At 39.1% G+C, this 18,361-nt stretch overlaps 1 pseudogene; it reads right to left on the bottom strand.

The window, feature by feature from the left end:
* Window positions 1-4,285: 4,285 nt before the first annotated feature.
* On the bottom strand, window positions 4,286-16,793 carry LOC106736083 (40S ribosomal protein SA-like; annotated as a pseudogene).
* Between the last annotated feature and the right edge of the window lie 1,568 nt (window positions 16,794-18,361).

Here is an 18,361-nt window from a genome sequence, read left to right as displayed (position 1 = left end):
TCACTACTAGTGATTTGAACTCAGCCCTATGATCTTTAAAGACAATGTGCCCAAGAATGAGACTTGCTTGCCCTGACTAGAAACCTGGCTCCAGCACTTGTTAAATGTTTGACCTTGAAGAAAAAAATACAATTCTTTTAAGTTAACTTTGTCCTTAAATGCATAATATAGAGGTGGTAGTAAAGTACAAATAAAATTATTATAATAAAGCACTTCACAATTAAAATACTTAGTGATGCATCTTGCACATAGTGAAAACTAAGGAAAGGTTGTCTATTAATATCATAGTGTTAAAAATATTTAGTATGTGGTAGATAATACTATTCACCCATATCAGTGCTCACATATACCTTCTCATGAATATACCTCTCACTTCATTCTTTTACTTCTGATTTTTAGTGACAGAACTTGATTTATTTATATAAACCTTATCCAAAAACTTTGTGTCGGGTTCCAAAAATATAGACATGTGGACAAACAAAATAAATCAAATATGTCAAAAACAGTAGAAAAATAAAACAAATGGTAGTATAGGCCTTCCTCACTTTGTGATTGAGTTTCATTCCTCAGAATAGGTCATCAAATAAATTGGCCAATAAGTGAGAAGCTTAAAGGCAGATATCTTGCGATGTACCATGACATCATACATAGGGTGAATACTTTTCAATAGGTATTATGTGAATTCACACTAGAATAATATAATTTTATCCATACAAATGAGATGTGCATTAGATAAGCAGCAGAAAGTGACAAGATACAACACAACGCAATAATAGAAATCCAGTGTAATTGGTTTTATTTATTTTAAATACTACCATGGGCTCACAATAAAGTACTAATTTATAAATGAAATATGCAGTCTTGCATGACTGTAAATGCTTCGTGTAGTGAGCATTAGCCAATTGTGGTGGTAATGAGACAAAGACTGAGAAAGTGGATTCCCTGTTCTAGAGAACTAGTTGTAAGCTTGAGAGTTTCCTTAACATGTAGGTAGTTAAGTGAGGATTGGCCATACCCTACATATTTCTCTATATTTGAATTGGACAGCACATCTAGCTCTGAACTCCCTAGCAGCCCCTGTTAATACGAAGTGTGGTGAATTCTAAGTTTCATGATACTCATAATATTGTGTATATAGAACATATACTTTTGTAAAATTTATTTTTATTTTTTGGAGAGGTTTTTGCTATAGGGTGCATGTGCTCAGCAGAAAGACAGAGAGAGACAGAGAGCAAGAAATCACCCCCCGCCCCCAGCGGGGTTGGCCACACCTCAATCCTTTCTCCTCCATTCTTTTCTAAGGATCTTGGGCATATACACCCAGTGTAAGTTTAAGCCGCTGGGTCTGGGACTGAAACCGTGGTCTACTACATGGGAGTCCAGCGACATAGCCATTATGCCATCTGCTGGTCCCTAGAATATATACATTTTTTAACCTGCCACAGGGTACATGTGCTCATTGGAAAGAGATGAATAATTATACCACAATCCCTTCACCTCCATTTCCCACTCCTTTTGGAGGATTTTGGGCATACATGCACACATATCTGGCATGTTTCTAAAGCTATTAGGTCTGGAATTCAAACCTTAAGTTGCCTAATGGGATCTACCACCTGTACCACCACTGGGCTGGGCTGCCAATAACATTAAAACCAATCCCTGTCTATCGTGCCGACTGAGAAAGCTTACCCAAGGGGATGTTATAAAGTCAGTAATGCAGAAGCAACATCAACAAAATTCCTAGGAACTTTTAATAATAAACCTTAGTTTTTTCAAAATAGCAACATTGCATTTCAATAATCTAACAGGTCTACTCACATGTATGGGTTCCTGACTGACTTGAAACTGGATGGGCTGATTTCCTTGGATCCTTGCTCACAGACTACAGGTGTGTCCGACCTACTCCAAATTTATTGTGCTATCCTGTCTTCGTATAGGCCTGCAAAATGTGAGGCTACACTTTCTCTCTCATTAGTTTCTTTTTTTTTTCCCCAAATACCTTATGATTTTTTTTTCATTTCTTGTTAGGTTATATTTTCCAATTCTCTGCCAATGTACAGAAGAGGTCAAAGTCATTCATCTGGAACCAGGAAATAAAAAATGTCCACAAATAGCAAGCTTACTATCCAAATAGTAAATGTCTGGGAGAGAGCAAGTGCCTCTGGAACTTGGAAACCTGGTTTCAGACAATAAATCAAAAGCACTTAAGTTAGTACCAAAGCACCTTGGGCTTTCATACCTGACTGGCAAAAAATTGAAATAAAAAATAAAAAGGGTAGTGATGAAGAATAGAAATAGCATCCTCCCTAACGGAGCTGTAAAAACCACCGGAGTGCAATCTCAATTGTGCTTGGCGTCTGCTTACATATGCTGTCCAAGCGCATCCCATATCAAGATCCAAGCTGGAGTGTATTTGACTGTTCCCTCTCAAGTCCATGGCCTTTTATTTTTTCCCTTTCGTTTGTCTTGTTCTTTTATTTAGCCTGGTATCAGGTCCACCTTCAGAGGTGACATATACATGCTCAGTGGCTTTTGAAAACACGCATCCTAATCTCCAACTCCTTACTTTTTTTCTTGTTCCTTTTACAAAATTATGTGCCTGTTCACAGCTCCAGAAAGACCAGAAGGGCCAGGGCCAGGCTAGTGTGGAAAGGTCATTTTCATACTGTTTTTTTGCACAGTCTCAAGTGGGAGATCCCATGGTTCTCTTAGAGGGAGTCTGTCTTTTTCCATGACATTTCCAGATTTAGCTTCAATAAAAGAACTGAAACCCTGCCTTGGACATTTGAGAACAGCATGCTGTCCGATCAGTCTGATTTTGATTGCAAATCATATGTTCTGCTCAGCACTCAGCACGTGGCTGATAATCCTTGAGTTGCAGTTTCCTTTTCTCTGGCAGGGGAAAGCTAACTGAACCAAATCAGGCTTTGCCTTCCCACAGCTTCCCCTCTGTCCTCTTTCCCTTGAGCATGGCACTCTATCCTTGGGAGAATTCTCACCAGTTGACTTGCAGCTTTCACCTTTGCTGGACATGAATAAAGAGTAAAAAAAAAATAATAATAATAAAATGACCTGTCTACTAATTGAATGTACCACTCCTTGTTTCTGTAGACCAAGGAAGTAAGAGTCACCACCACTGATGACTGAAGATGATGATCTTACTTCTTTGGATGCCCACAAGCCCTGACTCTGTTGCCTCTAATATCTCTTAATATTCTATAGAAAACAGGTATGTCTTGACCAAAGTCCTCTCCCAAGAGCCCAGTGACTATTTTGAGGCGAGGAGCAAGCCTGGGCCAAGAATAGCAATGTTGAAGGTGATATTTTTCCTCTGACAAATGAACTTCTATTCCTTAGTGACTGGAGAAGAATGAGACTGTATAATTTTCTGAGTATTCCCATAGAAGAGCATAAATACTCTTTTTCTTGTCTCACCAGTAATAAACTGCAGAGAAGAAAGTTGAAATATCCTGCCCAAGGTCACAGAAGTGTGCCAAAATTTTACGTAAAGAACAAGAAAATGAAACAAAAAACAGTTTCCAGATGCCCAGTCTGGCATAAGACCGCTGGTGACAATTATTACAGGTGCAGTCCCCTCTTGCAAAGTCATGGTGGGGAAGAAGGGTCTAAGATAAAGTTGGAGCGGTGGAAGGCATGAAATCCCAGCATTATGAAGTCAGACGCTCAGTGTCTCCATCTGCCCCTGATTTAATGTGGATGGCAGTATCTTTCCACTGACAGGGACAGCATTTCTTGTCGCTTCGTGTACTGAGCTATTTCTGCCATGACATATATCAACGGAATCGGGATCTTGAGGATTTATTGGGAGTGTTAATAATTGCATGTGAGTAAGGTCCCAGCTCTTCATCTGTAGCCCAGGGGAACCCTGCTAAACGGAGCCAGTATATATTCTCTTTTGGACAGGGAGCTCATATTTAACACACAGCTTGGTCTTCCCTGACTGCCCTCTGAAAAATTATGTTTTTAGTAAATAAATATTTAACAGATTTTTTAGTGCCTTTTTTTATTAGTTTGGTTGGATTCAATATCCAGCATTGAGAAAGTAAAGGGTAAGAAAGAAATCATTTGGAAAAGTAATGTGTTAGCTTTTTAAAGGATCTCTTTGATCTGTTTGTGTGAATTGCATCTGAATTTCACATCCACATTTTCTGATTTTTCTTATAAACTGTTGCTTATTTTCCTTATCAACCTTATTTCCACTTTGTATAAGTGTCTGTGAAAAGCAGAGTTAAGACCACTCAGTGAGTGTCTGTGAAAAGCAGAGTTAAGACCACTCGGTGGTTTTTCCCACCCATTCAGTGGCCTGAGCAGTGGGGGCTGCAGACCAGTCTTCGGTGGCAGGCTGAGCACTCCAGTCTTCAATAGGGAACTGCTGGATGGGCACAGAGGGTACCTGCATGCCTGCAGACCAGTCTGCGACCTCAGACTGAGTAGCAGTAAGCCCAGGAGCTGGAGCAGTCCATTCACCCAGATAGTCCTCCTTGGTCACAGCCTTTTCAGCTGCAGCTTGCTCCTCCTTTTCAATCTCTTCAGCTCTCTGTAGAAGTAGAGATCAGGCATGATCTCTCATATGTGTTTACTGGAGATGGTGCCATGCATACGCAGTAATTCCCTGGCCAGCATCCGCCACGTCAGATCCACTGAATGAGCTCCCTTCTTGCATGGGATGGCAATGTCCACACAGCACAGAGGAGAATCTGTGTAGCACAGAGCAATGGTAGGTAGATTAACCTAAGTCACCTCTGTGAGAGGCTGGTGGTCAGCCCTAGGATCAGTAACCACCAGAAGACATGGCTCCCAGAAGGCTGCCTGGATCTGGTTAGTGAAGGTTCCAGGAGTGAAGCGACCAGCATTAGGAGTGGCTCCAGTGGCAGCAGCAAACTTCAGCACAGCCCTCTGTCCCGTATTCCAGGAAGATATGACACTGACGTTGGCAGGATATTCAATGGCAACAATGGCATGAGCTGCCAGCAGAAGCTTCTCCCAGTTCCTCTTCATATTTATGATGTAGACGCAATCACTTTTCCTTTTGTAGATGTACTGCTCCATTGAGAAGTCAAGGTTGGAGCCACCTAAGTGGGTTCTTGCAGCAAGGAATTTGAGGACATCCTCCTCCTTCTTCTGTAGGACATCAAAGTGCCATACATTGTGAAAGTTTCCCTGTAAGTTACGATGGGAACTCAGAACAATGTTGTATGGACCCTTGGGTGGGTAGCATGGAAAGGATATTTTCTGATTTTAAACATGCTTAAAATGTGTGTGGATTTGAAGAGATAGAAAATATGCTCACATTGTTTGCTGATCTTAGAAAACCTAGCATCCCCCAATTTTATGTCTCTTTAGTATTCCCATCTTTTTCTTCTCTGACTCCTTCCTCAGAGCTAGTTTTCCATCCTGCTAAGAAGATAGCAAAATTGGATTCACTCCATCTTATCCAAAATAGAATTGACTACAACTAAATCTAGTATATATTAATTAAATATAAGTTGAGAGCATCTATCCACTTGGTCCCCAAACCATCGAATATATCAGGTTTAAGTGCCTCTGGGTTTTGTTCTAAGCATTTTCAGAAGTAGCCAACTGTGGTTAAAATTCACAACCTGTAGATACTCTTTACATCAGATATTGCAATTGCCTGGAGATATTATTTTTATGGGCATTCATTTATTTCCAATTTCTACAACATTCTGGGAAACTTCTGTAAGAAAGGCAAAATGCAAAAATGAAATACATAGTGCCAGGCATAGTCTGATGTGTATAAATAGATCTCCATCAGTGACATTTGGTTTCTGCCCCTTAACGTTTATACATGGTAATATGTTCTTCTTTGTACTCTGAATTGGTTTCTGGTATGTATAATTAAATTATTGCTGCAACACAGGTATTTTTATTCTTCTTAGTATATTGTATTTGTTTGTATGACCTTCTATTAATTAAATGCATGAAGAAAAGAAGGTTATAGCAAACATTACTAAACTGTGAATTATTGCAGCTGAGAGAGAAAGCAAAAGGGGTGGAGAGAATGTGAGGTGAAGGTAAGCAAAATGTAAATATGCTAACATTTACAAATGAGTTAACCTTCAGGCCAGCAGGTAGCATAGTAGTTAAGATGCTGGACTCTCACATGGCCAGCACAGTTTGACTCCCAGACCTGGTGGCTTGAAAACCACACCAGGTATGTATGCATGCATTCCCAAAACCCCAGGAGAAGAATGGAGGAGAAGGGATTGTGATATGGTCATCCCCCTTGAGGGGGTGATTTCTTATTTTCCCTTTCGCTGTCTCTGTCTCTCTGGCAGGCACATATACCCTAGGGCCCTATGGCAATAAATAAATAAATAACAAATACATAAATAAAATCAGGTAACCTCATGCTAATAAGGACCTAAAAGACATTGTGATCTGCACATTTCCTTTACAGGAAACAAAGGCTCAGAGGGGTTTGCCTAAAATCTCAGAGAGAAGAATACGTCTGTATCTAAAACCAACAGGCAAGGTCATTGCACACTGCTGACCCTGATCCCCTGAACCACAGGGCTGCTACTCTTTTAAGCATAAGTTATTTTAGTTCTGGTTCTGCTATCCTGTTTTTCATTTAAAATCATTTATTTCTTACTTTCTCCTCTGCCCACTCATAGGTACCTTTAAGAGTTCCCAGGGGGCCAGAAGGTGACTCAGCAGTAAGGCATGATGCTCTTCAAGGCAATCCCACATGAGAGAATTTCTGGTTCAAGTCTGAAAACCTCCCTGAGGGTCCCTGGCACCTGTGTGTACATGATCCAGGCTGGATTGTGAAATCAGGATCCTATTGGGGGAGCTCTCTCTTGCTCTTTCGCATGGAAGAAATGAAAATAAATAACCAAACAAACAACAAAAATGCTCCCTGCCTCCGTGTCAACATCCTTATATAGTTATCCTCCTTTTACCTGCCAACTTAATCACCTGAGAGCATATGTGTAGCAAATAAGATGACTGTGAGAAGACAGAATGCCCAGAGAACATGGATGCCTCATGTCTAAAACAGTAAGTAATCAAATATGGCTTGAATTCAGAACAAATGTACAAATTAATATCTTTGAGGAGAAATGAGATTAAAGGCAAGAATAAAAAAAAATGGCATTTTTCATATTTTAATCCAAACACAGCCACACAGCCATAGCTAAAGAGCCTAACCCTTAATTCAGAGGTCTCTGCTACACAGGTTAGGAAGATTGTTCAAGACTCAAACAATAAAGTTCTGTCTATGCCACACCGACCTCCCCTAGTCCTACACATTTCTCATATATTCAAGCACAGCACAAAACATAAAAAGAATGAATTTATAGAGACCATTAGAAAGCAGTTCGAAGGAGACCACATAGAGATCACAAAGCCATCATCTGCGAGTGCTGGAATGTCTGGGTGTCTGTGATGAATGCATTTGCAAATATTGCTGTGAAGTAATTTCCTTCCATTTCTAGAGTACTCCAGATAAATTAGATTTCTCTCTAATCACATCAGCTGCCTGTGTATGAGAAAAGATGGTTTGTCTGCATAAGACACATAATACGTACTTGGAGGGTAGAGGGTAAGGAGGCTTAGTGGAAAGTTACCGCAGATAATCATAATGGAGCAGAGCAAAACCAAATAAAAAGTCACAGGATGCTTCTCAAGCAGAGACTATTCAAAATGACATCCTCCTGAACATTTCTGAGAGAAACTGAATACTACAGGGCATATGCAATTCACCCATCAGATAAAAACAAGACCTTACCAGTGACTTTCACATACAGAACACCATGCTGAGGATGGGATAACTCATGTTGAGCTCTTTTCATAAACAAATTACATGTATCATGCTATTCATCCAACATATCCACATTGAAATCAGAAAAGAGAAAAATTATTAAGACACTAGAAGAAAATTTAAATGTGATGAATAAAATGAGCACATGTGTAAGTCAGAATCATAGGTTGTTCTGAAAATTTTAAATAATATCAGATCATAAAAAGTATCAAAATTCAAAAAACTAAATGGTAGATACAACAGCCCTTCATGTAGTCAAAAGTCCCATAAGGGTAACCTGCTCATACAGGATTCTATTGTAACCCACCCAAATTCACTTGGGACAGACCATTTAAGAAAACGTCGGGGTCCAGCAGGTGGCGTGGTAGTTAAGACACTGAAATCCCGCATGGGAGTCAACTGCAGTTTGAGTCTCTGACCCAGTAGTTTGAAAATGATGCCAGGTGCATGTGGGTGAATGCCCCAAATTCCAGGAGATTGTAGGATAAGGGATTGTGGCGTGGCCTTCTCCCCTACCTACTTTCCCTTTCACTGTCTCTCTGTCTCTCTCCAATGAGTGCATGTACTCTATGGCAAAAATCTTTAAAAATTTTAAAAAGAAAACAAGTGACTGTCATGTCTCGTTGTAAGTCTGTGTGACTCTCTACTTAAGTTCTTTCTCTTGGCCTTCATATGATAGATTAGACATGTTGAAAAGTTAATACATCAGAAAACAGTTCCAAGCCATCATAATTGGAAGTGGGAGGGTAAACACCAGTCTTCCTTTTCTTTAGGTGGGGGTGTGGACTGAGCTTTAGTGGTACATAACACACACTTTAGTGGTATCCCTCCATTCCTGATAATGTTTCCTCACTCATTACCAATATTGTCTAAGATGATCTACCAAATAAACTACCAGCAAACTCTTGTTTCAACTCTGCATCAAAGGAACCCAAGTTAAGGCAAGACCTATTCAAAACTCTGCCATGAGCAGGAAATTAAGCCACACATACCAAAAAGTAGGACAAAGAAAATGCAAAACAAAAGTTGAAAGCTCCTGATATAAAGCTTATGCATTTTACACACAATGATTATGCTGAGAATATTGAGGAAAGAGGTAGAAAAACTGCCAAAATAGATGCAATAACTTATGAAGGTTTTACAGTAGGGACAATCAAGCTTTAATAATCTTATAAGACCTGAAATCATTAGTACAGAGTACAATTCCTATTTATATGATGGTCTGGGTCATTAATCATTAAAAATGGAATAGTAATTATTGTACTCTACTTAAGAATCCAGGGTGCACTGTATACTTGTAAAATTGACATTAAAATTGTTAAATAGTTCTTATTTATAGATTAAACATAAATCATCTGGAAAACATATAAATGTAAAATATACCTGTGACTGGACCATTCCTGTGACTGGATATAAAATAGGTGACATAAAACAGGTCTGATATAACTTAATTGCGTGAATATAGTTTAGCAAATATAATTTGGCCAACATTTTTCCTATAGAGATCTATCACTGATGGCGGAAAGCTGAAGCAAGAAGGAAGGAAGGAAGAGTTAGAATATTTGGCTGACATGTGAATTGAGTGGACATTGAACTGATATCTCATGATTTTCTTCAAATGGTATCTCAAATATTTTAGCATAAATATGTGCTGGTATCATTTTAGTGTTTATAGGCTGAGGTATTATATGTCAGTAGAATTAACTTAAGCAGTGAGAGTTGATGAGCATCATGAAAAGATCCAGGCTATAAAAACATCTCCCCATTGATCAATAGCTGACATTGAATGCTGCCATTAGCAGCCCATATCTTTGGTGTAATCACTGTTGTGTTTGCTTTTACAGGATGAAAATATGCTGAAAGCAAGTATCACTTCAGGTCACTCAACCCTTAATGTGTACAAGTAATATTGAATAAGCTTTGTTTACTGATAAAGAGGTCTTCGGTCCAGAAATTAAGACCATCACAATGGTGATACAGTGATAAAATTTTCCTTTAAATCATTTTAAAAATGGGATTTCTTATGAAACCATAATCTAGACTACATGATTATGACTGAAAACCAGAAGTATGGATGCAAAGACACAGATTCTTAAAATAAAACACCAAAGATTCAAGCAAATGTAGTTTGTGGAAAAAAATCTAACTAAGTGTGATATCTGCCAATTTCTGTAAATGAAAATGTTGAGCACTTCAACCATAGCATACATCAAAGGACAAATGGATAAGGAAAATGTGACATACACACATGCACACGCACATGCAAACAAAATGGAATACTACATAGCCATTAAAAAGAATAAAATTCTGTAATTTGCGACAACATGAATGAACGTGAAAGACACTATGTTAAATGAAATAACCCAGGCATAAAAAGAGAAAAAATGCATGTTATCATTCCAATGTGGAAAATAAAAACGTTGATATCATAGAAGTAGAAAACAGAACAGCAATTACCACTGTCTAAGAATGGTGAGAGAAGGGGGAGCTAGAAAAATGTTGTTAGCAGACACATTACAGTACGAAAAGAGGAATAAGTTCTAGTATTCTATAGAGCAAAACATTAAGTACAGTTAATAATTTATGGTATATGTCTGATTAGCTAAAGGAAAGGCTTTTGTTGCCAGTACAAAGTAATGACACATGTGTGAGAGGATGGATATGTTAATTACCATGATATGATCATTACACATTGTAATCATGTACTAAAAAAAAAAAATCACACAGTACCCTATGAATATGTAGAAGAAGTACCATGAATCCTTTCTGAGATATGTTTAGCTGTGTGCCCTCATCTTCATTTTGCTCAATTTCTATGTCTTTATTCAGCTTCCCATTTCCAAATCTATATTCTGGAAACTATTCAACTTCCAGCAGTTCCTCAGCGCTTGCTCTACAATAGCTGACCTTACCCCTTCTGTGACTATGACCTCTATGCACGGGAAAATCTCTGATACCACAACACACGACTGGCCTAGGCAGACAGATGGCCTGGAATATTACCAATAGCCAAGCATAGCAAAAGACACCAAAGCAGAAATCATTCCAATAAGATGAAATGGTGAAATAGCACTACTGAGATCAAGATGGAAAGTAAATTTCAGGAGCCCATCCTCCTCTTCATTTCCAGCACTAAGTCACATGTTTCTGATGCAATTTACGTTTTCTGGGGATGGGTTATTATAATCATGTACTTTGATTCTAGGTGTTGTGTTTTGGTTTTTTTTTTTTTTTTTTTTTTTTTTTGCAGTATCTACTCTGTGCCAAACTGTTTCAAACTCTGTCAGGTAAAAGGACAAAGCAATGAACAGGTCATAGTCTCTGCCACTGAAAACACTAGGGGATGCCTTCATGTAATATTGTAACACTGGTAGTGAGTGGCCAGTCCCCACGGCTGTGGGAGACAGCGGCACCTGAGTAAGGGAAGCTCCTTTCAGGTTCACACTCTGGCATTCTGCCAGCCACCTGCCAGTCAGTCAAAATATATTCTGACTTGTTTCCACAAACTCTGACCCGAAAGACTAGAAATCTTGCCAATAACTTATGAAGGAGGAAAAAAATGTAAGACCTGTCTGTGCTCCTTTTAATTAGCACAGAAATCTGGCAAACAGAGACCCTAACACCAATGAGACAAAATAAAGTTATATTTTAAATACTGAGGGAGGTTGACTCTGGAACACTGACCAGCCCCCTGTTGGAACTAAGCTATAGAAAGAACTATAGCAAGAAGCAGATTAGCTTGTGGGCTCTATTTGAATTCCTGTGTGCGTCTCCCATCAACATGCACGAATTTGCATGGAGGCCAAAAGGCCCAAAGATGGGCAGGCTGACAGCAATCTGACCACAGTCCTGTCTTCTGGTCATCTTGGCAGTTCGTTCTTCTTTAGGTGTGACAAACAGCACTCCTGAGAGGCTCTGGCAGGTTTCCAGGTTGTGCTCCGGATGTGCGTTGAAGGAATGACAGAGACTCCAGTCACACACCAGGAGAGCATCCTTTTATAACACTCCTATTGTTCTGTAATTTCATTAATCCAAAATTCCCTCATTTGTCAAAAAAAAAAAAAAGAATGAATATTGATAATGTACCTCTACGGATTCAAACTCTTACCTCCTTTTTCAATCTACCTATCCATCATCATCCCTAAAAGCAAAAGCTTTTACTGAAAGCTCTAGCATGAAATAGGACAGGTGATGTCCTCCTTTTTATTTTTTATTTCCCTCACACTCATATTTCAGAGTCAGAAGGAAAAGGTATGCAATTGAGAATATCTTGTGCATATATGCGGTGGAGAATATAAATATATGACACATTTTCCTTCAGAGAAAATGTGTCTACAAATAAGGACAAAAATACATTTACAAATATAAAGAGAGATGCAAGAATTCAATACAAATTAAGAAAGTACTACACACACACACACACACACACACACACAGTGGAAATAGTGAGGTGGTCATTTATGGAGAGAGCAAAGCACCTTAAAGGCTTTATGGCCCTGAGATGAACTGTCCAGAAGAGGTTCAGATAGATTAAGCAATGAAGAGATAACGGATATTTCATTTGTGTTTAATAGGATGAAAAAAAAATCTCAACAGTCACATTCGAGGTCATTCACCAGATAGGCTTGGAATTTCAGTTAGGTTTATTTGTGTGATTTTTTAAACAAAATTTCTTAAAATCTTATTCTTCCCTAGAGTTATAGACATTGCAGAGTCTTGTCCACAAGTGCTTCAGGCCGAACTACTGCTGATTTCTCCCTCCCACGCCACCTCCTCCATGTCAGACAGAGTTGCCTGCACGTTCCCTGGGCGACAGAGGAGATGGCCGAGATGTCACCCAAGACAAGACTAAGTGGATGGTTTTGGACATGAGTTGCTAATACTGATGTCAGTGCCCCACAATTTGAGTGCTTGGATGATTAATGAGATTCTCATGGCAGTTTTGTAGCATGTTTCTTCTTTTTTACTTTCACTTTAATAAAAATGGGATTACCCATTCTTATCATTCTGGGTTTGAAGAGGTAGTCAAACACACACACACACACACACACACACACACACACACAAGAATCCTATCTTGAGGAGGGAGGTGGCATAAGAACCTAAGTTGGCTTTAAATTTTTTTTTAAGATATCAAAGTACAGGGGGCTGTTGCTGTTTTGTCTGGTCTACCAAGGACCTTACTTTTCTGCCTGTATATGGATACTGACTGCCGTTGTACATTATCCTTCTAGTCTGTGAAATGAGGCTAATAATACAGATGTAGCCCAGAGCAAAGCTGTAAGGACTAATTAATAAAACATGATTGTTAAGCCCACTGCAAACATGAAGCCTGGTACAAAGCTACTTGGTTAGAAGTATGAAAGTAAGGCATCTGAAGCACGGGGCAGCTGAGCTGCAGGCTCAGTCTCAACATCCCTCCCTTGGAGTATTCAGGTCAGCACAGCCTGCTTTGATTTTCTCAGCATGGAAATCTTTCCCTAGTCCCAGACCCAGGAGTGCCTTCCCTCTTTGCTTCCACCTGTTCCTGCTGTCTCTCTGCATTTTAGCTCATCTCAGTTGGTAGATTTTGATTCTTTCTCACATTGATATTTCCCTTTTCAATTGTCTCAGCAGAATAAAAACAATGTTTTGCATATGATAGAAAGAATTCCCTAATCGCACTCCTCACCAAGTACTTCCTTCCTGCCTCCTCTCCTCCCTTTTTTTCTCCCTCCCTATTTCTCTCCTTCCCACTCCTTTCTCTCTTTCTCTCACACACCCACCTCAACATACATACACACACACATACACACATACATGAGTGCAAGTAGTGAAATTGCATTTTATTTACTGACTACTGTGAGAGAGGAGAGAATACCCTCCCTGGAAAATGGTTTCTATGACAAATAAATAGGAAATATGCATTAATTTGGCTCAATTCAAAAATGACATGCAATTAAAACAAATGTGTAGAAAGAAAGCTTTGTTGAAAAGCACTGTACTAGACATTGGGCAGTTGGCCTAAGGTTTAGAGAGATAGGTACATTAGTTGCCATAGCATAAGCACAGCCATGGAGCTTTAAAGGATAAAAGCCAAGGGAGATGAGATACATCTCCTCTGACGGAAAGGAGAGAGAGATGTACAGAAGAGACAGAGGAGACAAAATTCACACTTATAGAGGGACTGGTATACTGCCACAGGAATGATCAGTACATCCATATAAGTTACCTAAGTTAAGTTGAACATTTCTCTCTGAGGTAGTAATACTTTTCCACTTACACACACATTGATACTGAGCTTCCAAACAGTAGGTATCTTCCCAAGTTCTCAGTGTCAATGACATAGCACGAAGCCAAGAGTCCTCTTAGATAAGGCAATTAAATATAATTTGGAAACAAAAATGTTACGTATTGACTACTCTATGTAAATTCACAATCTTGGATCCTGTTGGTAATTTCAAACATACTTCTTACTATTCATAACTATTCGAGAAATGCCACATAGAGAATAATTTTTTGAGTGGACTGGTATGAATACTTGTAAATTGTCAGCCCTATGCTTATCCATGTAGGTAGTTGCATTGTCACTAAATGACCATTTGAAAACATATTCAAAGAATATTGTGGCATGAAACAGGATCACGACTTTCCTATTAAATATCAGGACAAGCAGCTTAGTATCCCAGCATCCATAGGCCAACCATTAAGAGAAGTCACAAGGCCCAGCGCAAAACCTTGACCCATCACTGAAAACCACTGTCAGCAGCTAAATGTCACAGAATACAACTTTTAAAAGGATATGAAACTGGAATGTATAATAGAAATCAAGACTAACTCGACACTTTATAATCTACGATTCGATGTTAAAGACAATATATCTTAGCTAAGATTTAAGGACAAGGTAGAAAATATCTGTTTTTAAATATTGTTTGGTTAGCATGATTTCTCATTAAATATCAAATCAGCAGCCTACTATCTATGTCAAAGCAGACAGGGCATCTGACATTCTTACCAGCTGCAATTTCCCCTAAGGGTTTAATGGGTTTGTATAATATTTGTACAAAGTAATATTATCATTATCATAAATGTTTCCTAATTATTTCTTGGGATTAATGAAAGCTTGTTGTATTATTGATGGATTAAGTACAATATTTATGAAACAGTGATAGGATTAAAGGGAAATAAATATGTATATCCTTCTGCATATGTAAATAATAAATATTAATTCTCATCATCAATTTTGTGCAAAGTAGTTTAGATATACACTATTTTAGTACATACTAATAACTTAATAAATACTTCAGTCATCTATTGTGGATTTGGGAGCATTAACACGGTGTTTACCTGTAAGGTAAAAAACTTGGGTAAAGTTCTTGAGGCAAGAAGGCTAAGGATGTGAAAATAAGACCAAAGAACTAAAAAAAAAGTGTGTTAGGGTTTTAGAAAGTGTGGAAAATGTACCAAATAAAGATTCAAAGGGAAAAAAATGGTAAACTCCTATTGAGACCAAAAACACAGTAACTCCATGGGATATCATAAATCCAGCTAGCACTCATCCAGTTGTCGGTTCAGATACTTGCACATTATTTATACTGTAGTGTCTCCTTGGCAACGTTCTTGTGATTTTTGACTTGTGTGTCTACATTTCTTTCTCTGTCCCATTTGGTAAGTAAGCTTCCTGCAGACAGGAAGAAAGCATTTCTTAATACATGCCAAAATAAAAAGAACACAGGATTTTGAAATGAAAGACCTGCCTCAGAATTTGGATCCTGCAACCGAATGGCTAAAGAATGTGGGAGACAGCCGTGGTGTACATCATTAGCTCCCTCTCTTATCACTTCTAATAACTAGGTTGTCCTTTACTGCCACCAAGGGCTTATTTTTTGCACATATGTGAAGCCATTTTTTTCCTCCCAAACTGTAATACATTTTAAGGCTAAGATATGAAACATTGGGACCAGCAGTTAGCGTAATGGCTATGTCGCTGGACTCCCACATAGTCGACTGCCGTTTGAGTCCCGAACCCCGTGGTTTAAACTCACGCCGGGCATGTATGTGTGCGTGCCCAAGATCCTGAGAGGAGAATGAAGGAGAAGGGATTGCGGCGTGGCCATCTCCCCTGGGAGGTGATTTCTCGCTTTCTGTCTCTCTGTCTGTCTGGCGAGCACATGCGCCCTATAGCAGAAACCTCTCCAAAAAAAGAAAAAAAAAAAGATATGAACCATTCAAGAAACATATGTTTGCTGATGAGGTTTTAAAGAAATTACATCAGTGAACTGATGGAAGTCACTTAAGCAAATAGATTCATAAGAGACTACTGACGTGATGATACAGTTTTAAATCACTATACCATCTTCAATAGGCACAGAAAGTTGTTTTTCCTTTGGATTAATTTATTCCAAGTTGAAAAGATAACAGTTCAGAAAATGAAAAGACAGGAAAGCTTGTGTCTTGCTATTCTAGTCTATGATAAATAGGAATTTGAGTAGCGTAACCTTCTGAATTTCTCATTTGATTAACTTGATCAATTTAATTTCTGTTTTAAATAACCCTGTTTCCAACACACTATCCCCTTTTCCTATGGGCAAAGTTATTGTCAATAACTCTCATGGTTCATTATCCTAGCCCTAATAGATTTGTTAAAAATGGAATAACATCACATAAAGAGAAATCATTTATAAAAATAGGCTGGGAAGTCTTAGCCTTAGTAGCTAGGCTGGGTTTTTGCCACAAAGTTAGCAGACAGTATTGACTTCTCAGAAGTTTTCCAGGGTGACAGGTGGCTGTGTAATGGCATGCACAGATGTTGTTAGTACAGGAGGTATCTCTGAGTCACCCCAGAAGTCTGAGCCTTCACCTCAGGCTTCCCTAAGGTACAAACAGTTTTTCCAAACCTTCCTGCATCCCAGAGGATCCAGAGTGCCCCAAGTTTGCTCAAGCATCTGTTCTTCCTATACTGCACCAGAGCTAATGCCATGAAAACTGAAATGCTGCAGAACAACATGACAACAAATACTGTTTCTTTCTCTTTTTTTTGGGGGGAGAGGTTTTTGCTGTAGGTCAGGTGCGCTTGCCAGAAAGACAGGGAGAGACCAAGAGACAGAAAACGAGACATCACCCCCCATGGGGGGATGGCCACTCATCAATCCCTTACCCTTCATTCTTCTCTCGGGATCTTGGACACGCACACACATGCACCTGTTGTGAATTAAAGCCACTGAGTCCTGAACTCCAACCACAGTCGACTACATGGGAGTCTAGCGACATAGTCATTACATCAACTGCTGGTCCTCAAAAATTGTTTCTTTTTTTTTTGGTTTTTTTTTTTTTTTTTTTTTGGAGAGATTTTCACTGTAGGGCGCGTGCGCTCGCCAGACAGACAGAGAGAGACATAGAGACAGAAAGCGAGAAATTACCCCCCCAGGGGGGATGGTCACACTGCAATCCCTTCTCCTCCATTCTCCTCTCGGGATCTTGGGCATGCACGCACACGCGCCCGGCGTGAGTTTTAAGCCACCGGGTCCGGGACACGAACCGCGGTCGACTACATGGGAGTCCAGCGACATAGCCATTACGCTACCTGCTGGTTCCCAAATATTGTTTCTTAAAGTAAATTATTTGTACAAGCTTGTCCAAGCAAGAAAAGACAGTATATTAATATTTTTTAATCACTTATGCTTTTTGCTAGCTCTAAGAAATATGGACTGACCACATTCCTCTAAGCAATGTGAGGGCCTATATACACTTTTTATCTAATTCAGTTCACAAAAGTAATTTCTAATCAGGTTATTCATGCTCTGCAGTCACTCAAATAAAAATAAAGGCACCATCTATGCACACAGAATTCCTGGTTAACTGGTACCCAGACAACAAGAGTGATGAAAATGGGCAATGAAGAGGCAAAAAATGGAGCAACCTGGACTGCTGAGGAAAGATAATCTGTGTGCCAGTCCTTGTGAAAGTTGTCTTCCAGAAACTTTATTCACCGTTAGAGTCAGCCTGTAAATTTATTATGATTAGTCAAATGTCGGAAATAAGCGTTAGGTTTTTATTCACAATAGTTAAGATACGGAATAAACTCATGTGTCCAACAATGAATGAATGATTTTTTTTAAATGTGACATAGACACACACCTGAAAAAGGAAGGAATTTCTTTCATTTGCATCAATACATATTGCATTGTATATGTGAAATTAATTAAGATAAAATCTCACCACAAAAAAATGAAAGTAACTATGTGAGGCGATGGATATGTCAATTAGCTTAATTGTGGTATGTGGCGAGCACTGCGTACGGAAGCCATCTCGAGCTATCCGCCATCTTGGAAACCATTAGGCTTCACTTCCTCACTGAGCAAATCGTTTCTCAGAAATCATGTGACCAACCGTTCTCCCCGGAAGTGATTGGGTTTCTAGGCAACGGGAGAGATCCACCCACATCAATGATTGGTTAATGCTGTTCTATCTCATTTGCATTTCGGGCAGCCAATTGGTGCCCACCAGCTGTATATAACTCGCCATTTTTCCTGAATAAACGGAAGTAGACGGAAGACGACGACTTGACCAGCACCT

Source organism: Tupaia chinensis, unplaced genomic scaffold, assembly GCF_000334495.1.
Source record: "Tupaia chinensis unplaced genomic scaffold, TupChi_1.0 Scaffold000055_1, whole genome shotgun sequence".
Classification (NCBI taxonomy): Eukaryota; Metazoa; Chordata; class Mammalia; order Scandentia; family Tupaiidae; genus Tupaia; species Tupaia belangeri.
Note: the sequence above shows the minus strand (reverse complement) of the source record. Positions and strands in the feature narration are given on the sequence as shown.